We start from the raw sequence: 9,233 nt of genomic DNA, 5'->3' as shown, positions 1-9,233 counted from the left end.
AAAAAGCAGACCTAGAACTTAATTGAGTTTACATGAACAGTTTTCTACCTCTTGGATCACAACTGTTTATTTTTTAAGTGTCTCTTTGTATGGAAGTGGTCCCTGGTGGTGCAGTGATTAAGTGCTTGGCTACTAACCAAAACGTCAGTGATTTGAACCCACAAGCCATTCTAAAGGAGAAAGATGTGGCAATCTGCTACTGTAAGGAATATAATGTTGGGAACTCTATGGGGCAGTTCTACTCTGTCCTATAGGGTCACTATGAGTCAGAATCAACTCAGTGTGGTGAGTTTAGTGTTTTGTTTCTTTAATGGCAAGATTTTATCTGAGACTTGCTTCATTCAACTTAGTAGCAAGGTTGTGGCACAGTAACCACCCTCTCCATTTATATCTAGCATTTGGTGGCTATTTTATTTGCCAAAAAGAACAAAAGAGTTGTGCATGACCAAATTGGTTTAGATCAGTTTGGAAAAGAGTCTTATTGCTTTTTCTGAGTAAGATAGCTTGAGTCTGTCTACTTCTCTTCATTGCTACTATCACTCAAAGCCCTGCTACATTCATCTCTCACCAGAACCACTAGAGTAACCTTCTAACTTGTTTTTTATACCCATTGGTTCTTCTTCCATTGCACTGTCAACATTAGAGCAATCCCTTCAAAACACAAAATACAAATATATTCCTGTAATTCTATCCCTATCTCTGCCCCATTCAAAATCTTTCAATGCTTGGAGAAGATCATAAGGTAAAGAAAAACTTAATAAGGCTTACAAAAACCCTGTCAGGTTTGGCCCTACAGGCTTTTCTAGCCTTGTCTTGCATTCTTCTCTCACTCATTCTATGTGTTCCCAACTCATTGCACTTCCTTCAGTTGTTTGTACTTTTTCTGCTCCCATTCAACATAGAGGATATTTATGTTATGATTCCTCTATCTTGAAACCTCTTACTTTTCTTCTTTGTCCAATTTAAGATTACCTATCCTTCACATCTACTACATAGGTCAGTTCCGCAGCAAAACTTTCCCCAGTCTCTCGGATTGGTTCTGATAGAATCACTCATTCCTCCTTTGTGCTCCTGTCACACTGCAATTTTGTATTTGTATAATTATTGGATGAGTATTTGTGTTCACTACTAGATCTCACATTCAATTGGAACAGGTACCATGTGTAGTTTAACTAATTTTTATACACCTTGGAACCTACCAAAATGCTGAGATCATAGCACCTATCTGACAAATATTTGATGAAAGAATGAATAACTGATTGACTAATTGAATGACCTCAGATTGCTATGAATGTTGATTCAGAGTACCAGAATGTCTGAGTTCAAATACTGGCAGTTCCTAACTATGTAATGTTAGGAATGATTTTACCTCTTTGATATTCAGATTTGTCCTGTGTATTGGGAATAATTTTTACTTTATGGGTTTTACAAGGATTAAATTGGTTAATATATGTTAATAACTAATGTATATTAAAGCGATTCCTGACACAGGAAGTATTATGTATGTTACCTATTATCAATGTTATAATTATTATTGTCATTAATATATTTGTTATTTTACTAGGCTAGTACCTTAGGCTGTAACCACCTATGGCCATGGGTATTTTTCCTTTTAGATGCACCTACTCCTCACTTATTGACTATCTTGTTATCTGACATTTTGCTTTTATGACAACTTTGAAAAATATCTCAAGTGACACCTCTGTTGGTGCAGGCCTCATGTGGGGCTGTGGCCACACCTGGGGCACCCTCTGCAGGCCACCCCAAATGATATGCCAGAGGCTCTGGTGACAACTGGACCACTCAAGAGACAGTGGTTGACTGGCTAAGGGATACCTTCTCCCATTTACCTACAATATTTTGGTCCAGCTATATACAGAAGGCATGGAACAACTGTGGGATAATCAGTGGTTGTGAGTGGGCAGGAGGGATTGGGCAAGGGCCCAAAATTGCTAGGGAGGTCAAAGCATAAAAGTGGGAAGAAAAAAAAAGAGGAAAAAAAGGGAAGAAAATAATAATAATAATAATAAAGTGGGAAGAGAGGAGAGGGAAGGGGACCATGTGGAGCTGCAGGGCCAAGGCAGAGAACTAGTGGGATCCCTGCCTAGGGCTGGTGACAAGAGGCAGTGGATAGTGGGCAACACTCGACAACCACTATCCCTAACCCCTATGTGCTCCATGATATGGTGGGGAAGAGGGGCCTGCAACACTATGTGCATCCCAAGATGTACAAGGGGAACCCAAAGAGTGGTGAGTGACTGGACAGGAAACTGGTGCCAAAGATGGAGCATGTCTCCCAAATCTTGCATAACACAGATTTCACATAAAGACTCAGTCTTTGGAACCTAACCATGTTGTTAAGTGAGGAGTAGGTATACTGGAGTTCTGTTGTTTTTTGTGTGAAAACAAGAAGCTGTGTCAAAGACACAAAGTGAAAGAAGGAGCTTGTAAGTCTTTTTTGGGCGGTCCAGTTTTGACTTAGGTATAAGGATGCTACTATTAACCATGTGTCACTGATGTTTATTTGATCAGCCTTTGTGTTTAATGATGCCATAATAGCTTCAAAGAGTTCTGTATCTTCCTTTTAATAGGACACAACTTATGCTTGCAAAATAGCTGAGCCTACCATCTCTCTATGAGTTTTTCCATTAATTACTTACTTGTGAGACTTCTCATTAATCTTGATTTGAACTTCAAATAATGACACCTATTAGCATTATGTATAACACTATTGATTTCTTTAAGCTCTGGTGGTGCAGTGGTTAACCACTCAACTGCTAACCAAAAAGTCAATAAATTGAACCCACCAGTCAGTCACTCTATGGGAGAAAGATGTGGCTATTTGCTTTCATAAAGATTACAGTCTTGGTAACCCTCTGGGGAAGTTCTACTCTGTCCTATATGATCACTATGAGTAGGAATCAACTTCCTAGCAACAAGAAATTAATCTCATTGGACTATAAATCTTCCACACACTGAGAGACTGATTTTAAAATGTTAAAGCTGAAAGCTTATTACTTTTGAACACTATGTGTCTTAAACTGTTGAAAATATGTTCCTTCCATATTCAACAGATAGTGGAAATGTTCTTTATGTTCAGTGCAGAAGCAGTATTATAGGATCTTTATCTTAGTTGGGAATGCTTTTTATAGAAGTTGTAGATGTTGGTATTTTATTGTCCTCAGGGTCATCATCTACAGACAGGTCCACTGTAATCTGCCTTTAATTTAGGCAATAGGTCATAAACTGAAGAGTGTTTTTAGCTAAGTGTTGCCAATGATGCATTCTGTTCTTCCTTTACTACCAACCTTGAGAAACAATACTTTGTACTCTCCAAAGAAATTGAGATCACCTAGTTCTTGCAACATAGGTCATTTCAGTCAGGGAGATAAAAAAGAACTCTTTTCAATTCTTCACCAGTTCTTCCCAGTTTTTTGAGAAGGAGATACCTCTGAAAGCAACTGGATCAAAGTTACTAAGACTAAGGGTAGATCAAATAGCTATACTTTGCAGTCTATTGAAAACAGAACTAACTTTACTGGAAAAGAGGTCAGGCATTATAGTTATAAGAGGTGGAGGGAAGGTTACAGGGAAGTTACCAGAGTAAAAATTCCATCTTCACCTCTATCCTAGTTTGTTAGACTTTAAAATTCTAACATTATAAACTTATTTGTTAATATTTAATATTTTAAAAAGCAATCCTTTAAAGCAGTTACCTGAGGGAAAAAATGAATTCTCTATCAACTCCTGTTCCTGAAAGTGAATTTTGAAAGCACTGAGACCAAGGGGTAACACTAACTCCTGAAATCTCTGAATCGACTGTAGGGATGCTGTGGAGAAAAGGTTGAAAAAACACAGACTGCATTTACAGAGAGGCTAGAGTGAAATCTTTGGCCACAGAAAACAATGATTTCAATATGTGATGACTATGAGGAGGAAGAGAAAGAATGGAATTTTTTTCATTTGCTTCTCTGGGCATCTATAATAAAAGAAACAAAAATGTTACCATGTGATGAAATAGAACGAAAGTGGGACCCAGACAAAACAGGAAGGTCATTCATTGTCAGGCCTAATATGTGAATGCAACTTGTTATTGTTGTTCCTGTTAGGTGCCGTCAAGTTGGACCCAACTCATAGCAACCCCTCCTTGGGTTTCTGAGGCAGTATCACTACAGAAGTAGATTGCCCAACCTTCCTTCCAAGGAGTGGCTGGTGGGTTTGAACTGCCAGCCTTCTGGTTAGCAGTCAAGTGCCTTGGCACTACGCTACTACACTTTCTTAAATATCCTAGTTATTATTATTTTTTTTCTGCCCATAATCATGCTAAATTCATTCTCTACTTGCAGAGTGATTAGTACATACAGAGCTTCTTGAGAGTAGTACAAAATTTAAAATTTTTTGTTTTTGGAGGACTTCTCCACATGTCTTCTCTTCCAATAATTCATTCATCAATATACAAATCACTTACTTGTTAAACAAAATATGATAGATTGAGGGTCTTTCCATAAATAAGTGAGTGTTGTAGTTAAGTTTGTGTGTCAGCTTGACTGGGCCTGGTTGAGTGGCTGGGCAGCTGGATGTAGTATTCCCCATGATGAGACTGGTAATCAACTTCATGGTGGAATCTAATGTGGGCAGCTGAGCAGCTGCCTTAGGGATGTGCTCTGCTTCCTGTATTTAAGCAGAAGCCTTGGGAAATGGTCTCTATGTTATGGCAAACTTTAACCCTGCATGTAGCTGTGTTGTTGTTCAGCAGCCTGCCATGCTTTGCTGACCTTGGGACTTCCAATGGACTTGAATTAATGGTCTGCCATGTGGTTTGGTAACATCAGGACTGTGCCTTTTTACTTGTCAACCTTGGGCTTGTCAGTCTCAGCAGCCAGCAGCTGTTTGAGTGAAGAAGAGCCTCTAGCTTCAGTGGGCTGGGAGCAGGAAGCAGAGCTGAAGCCCAAGGTTAAGGGGCTTTCACCCAGCCCCTAGAGCCTGGCACTTTGAACTCAGACTTAAAGCCTCCAAATTGTGAGAGAATAAACTCCTGGTTTGTTCAAGCCTTCTCATTTGTGGTATATTCCTGTCAGAGCAGCACTAGGTAACCAGAACAGTGAGGAAGCACAGGTTCCATTGTCTTACAATGAGAACAAGGGAATATGCAGAAAAGTAAAGATAAGATGAATAGATAAGAAAGGGAATTTATTATGTGCCTGATATTTACTGTTGTTGTTGTTGTTATTTGCCATCGAGTAGGACCTGACTCATAGCGATCCCTCCTTGGGTTTCCGAGGTGGTATCATTACGGAAGTAGATTGCCCAACCTTCCTTCGGAGGAGTGGCTGGTGAGTTTGAACAGCCAGCCTTTTGGATAGCAGTCAAGTGCCTTAGCCACTATGCTACCAGATATTTACTAGTTGAACTTAAAAAAGAAAGAAAGAAAGAAAAAACTTCATGTGAAGAAAAACTAGCATCTTGTAGTGAACAAAGGAATTTTTGTGGTCAGTTGAAAATTTGCTAATGGGTACCAGAGAGGAACAGGAGGAACACAGGGGTTGTACCAATTTACAGCCTACCAGCGATATATCAGAGTAATATCATCAGAGTTTTAAAAGTTTATTGTGTAGTAATATCTGATTATGGTTTTAATTTGCATTTCCCTATAAATGATATTGAAAACACAAAATACAAGAAAGATGTCAACCTGTGTTTTATTGACTATGCAAAGACATTAGACTCTGTGAATCATAACAAATTATGGATAATATTGTGAAGAACGGGAATTCCAGAACACTTAATTGTACTCATGAGGAACCTGTGCATAGTCCAGGGGGCTGTCATTTGAACTGAACAAGGAGATGCTGCATGGTTTAAAATCAGTAAGGGTGTGCATCAGGGTTGTATCCTTTCACCATACTTATTTAATCTGTATGCTGAGCAAATAATCCAAGCAGCTGGACTATATGAAGAATGTGGCATGGGGATTTGAGGAAGACTCATTAACAATCTGTGACATGCAAATGACACAACCTTGCTTGCTGAAAGTGAACATGACTTGAAACACTTACTGATGAAGATTAAAGACTACAGATTACATCTCAACATTAAAAAAAAAAAAAAGAAAGAAAATCCTCACAACTGGACCAAAAAGCAGCATCATGATAAATGAGAAAAGATTGAAGTTGCCAAAGATTTCATTTTTCTTGGATCCACTATCAATACCCATGTAAGCAGCAGCGAAGAAATAAAATATTTTGTTGCAATGGGCAAATCCACTGCAAAAGACCTCTATAAAATGCTGAAGAGCAAACATGTCACTTTGAAGACTAAGGTGTGGCTAACCCAAGCCATGGTATTTTCAACTGCCTCATAGGCATGTGCAAACTGGACAATGAGTAAGGAAGACTGAAGAAGAGTTGGTTGTTGTTGGGTGCCATCGAGTCTTCTCAAACTAGTTTATACCTTTGAATTATGGTGTTACCAAAGAATACTGAAAACAGCATGGGCTGCCAGAAGAAGGAACGAATCTGTCCTGGAAAGAGTGCTGCCAAAATGTTCCTTGGAAATGTGAATGACCAGGCTTCATCTCACCTACTTTGGTAATGTTGTCAGAAGGGACCATTCCCTGGAGAAGGATATTGTACTTGGTAAATGGGGGCTCAGTGAAGAAAGGCAAGACCCTCAACAAGTACTGAGTTGTCAGTGCAAGCAAACATGGGTATATGGGTGAATAGATGGGTGGACAGGCTGAACTATTAGGTGTCTATGAAATGGGGAATGTATCCAAGAACATGTATAGGGTTGGCAGACAATGGTCATATAAGTTTATGTGAATGATCAGAATTCCCAGGTGTATAGTAGAGCTGACAAGGGGCAAGGTTGTGGTCACTGCTTGGTCACAGCCAGCTATCCAGAGGGACTGAGCAGTTGAACCTGTGGGCTTGGGACCACAGTCACAGGGGACATCGAGCTCAATTAACATAACATACTATACAAAACATTGTTCCACCTCCTACTTCGATGAGTAGAGACTGGGATCTTAAAAGCTAACAAGCTGCCATCCAGATGCAATGATGGGTCTCTCCTCATCCAGAGCAAAGAAGAATGAAGAATACCAAAATTCATGGAAACAATTAGTCCTAGAGACCGATCTGATCTGCAGCCTATATGACTGTGAGACCAGAAGAACTAGATGGTGCCCAGCTACCACTGTCATTCACTTGGAAGCGGATCTATGTAGGAGATCCTTGATAGAGAGGGAGAACAATGTGGAACAAAACTCAAGATCATAAAAAAGGACCAGGTTTGCTGGTCTGTTAGAGCCTGGTGGTACCACTGAGACTATGGCCCCTAGCTGCCCTTCAGGTCTGGAATTGAACCCACACCCATGGTTTCCAGCCAAACAAAAGACAAGCATATGAGATGAACATTTACCACAGGTAGATACACTCCTTGGAGAGAACAATCATGGGAGAAAGAAGGGCTGCTTATGCACAGGGAGACAACTCAGGGGGCAGGAGTGCATGGAGAGATAGACACAGGGAAGAAGTAACTATGGGGAAGAAGTGGGAGGGGAGCTGGTGCATTGTTGTAAACTGTGGTCAATGTCATGAGACAAAGTGTATGGGAACTGCTGTATGGAAAGTGAATTTGCTCTGTGAATCTTCACCCAAATCACAATTTAAAAAAAAAAAAAAAAAAGAGAGATTCTCAACAGGGTGGATTGACACAGTGGCTGCAATGATGAGCTTAATTAATTAATTAATTAATTATGATGATGGTGTCGGACAAGGCAGTTTTTGTTCTGTTTTACACAAGGTCACTAAAGCCATCCACTTGTGGTATTTCTGTTATAGCAGCAGTAGGTAATTAAGACTGAATTAATGAAAAAACTTCAGAGCTAATGTCAATTTTTCCAGCATCTTCTTTTGTGCATTAGTCTGATCCCATCTGCATTCTATTTGTTGTACTTTTATGAATTCTTTAATTTTCTGGTTTGCCAACAATGGGACTTTTTCTTGTTTTCAAGTAAATTTATTATTACTTTTAGTTTTGCTGTTATAGATAAGCTGATTGATGAGCTTAATTCATCATCTTGCTCTAATTTTATGGGTGTTTTTAATTTAAATCATAGGTTAAGATACTTTTTAACATGTTAGGTTTTGGGGCTCTGAGATTTTATACTTTAACTTTTTCGTGCTACAAATTTTAAAAGTGAGACTTGGAGAAGTAGTTCAACTTTTCCAAGTTCTCCTACAAAATATATATCTAATTTAATACAAATTGTTTGTAACTGCTATGTCTTGTCTAAGCTCATCTGTGAGGCATGCAGAATTCAGCAAAATAACACAATATTTCTATCAATTATCTTCCTGGGGCACATCTGCAGTACACTTCCCCTACATTTTCTCTGTCTACAATTTTTCATGACTGATAAATAGAAGACTTTCTCATAGACTATCTTCTAGCTATCTGTATTTCAAACTTGGTTTTCCCCTCACTATTTACATAACTTTCAGGTGGGTTACATGGGGCACACTGACATCATGACATAATTTTAATTTCTGCAGCTTTCCTGGGTGAGTCAGTACAGTAGAAAGGAGGATTCTTTAAGGCCTTTCCTATATCAGGGGGTGCTAGCAAAAAAGGTAACTATATACAAATTGACTGAGAATTGCCTAAATTTATCCTTTTACACCCAAACTAAATGAATTCTTTAACTCAACTGCCTCCCAACAGCGTTCATGGCCACAACAATGCCACCTGTTATGAGGAGGAGTATTGCAGAGAGGAATTCAGAGAGGACACAGGCAGTAGCCAAATGATTATTTTAATAAATAAAATATTTAAAAATGTTTAACTATAATTTTAAGGACTTTTAAGAAGTATACAAAAAACAGAAAACTCAATGCCCTTGAGTCGATTCAACTCATAGTGACCCCAGCTTGGATTTCCGAGGTGGTACCTCTACAGAAGTAGTTTTCTGATCTTTCTTCTGAGGAGTGGCCGGTGGGTTTGAACCGTCAGCCTTCTGGTTAGTAGTCAAATGCCTTAGGCACTACAGCACCAGAGCTCCCTTGTTGTTGTTGTTGTTATTTGCCGTTGAGTCGCCCCGACTCATAGTGACCCCTCCTTGGGTTTCCGAGGCAGTATCACTTCGGAAGTAGGATTGCCCAACCTTCCTTCCGAGGAGTGGCTGGTGGGTTTGAACTGCCAGCCTTCTGGTTAGCAGTCAAGTGCCTTAG

The sequence above is a fragment of the Orycteropus afer genome, unplaced genomic scaffold (assembly GCF_000298275.1).
Source record: "Orycteropus afer afer isolate SDZICR_OR568_19922 unplaced genomic scaffold, OryAfe1.0 scaffold00105, whole genome shotgun sequence".
NCBI lineage: Eukaryota > Metazoa > Chordata > Mammalia > Tubulidentata > Orycteropodidae > Orycteropus > Orycteropus afer.
This window is presented reverse-complemented; position numbering follows the sequence as displayed.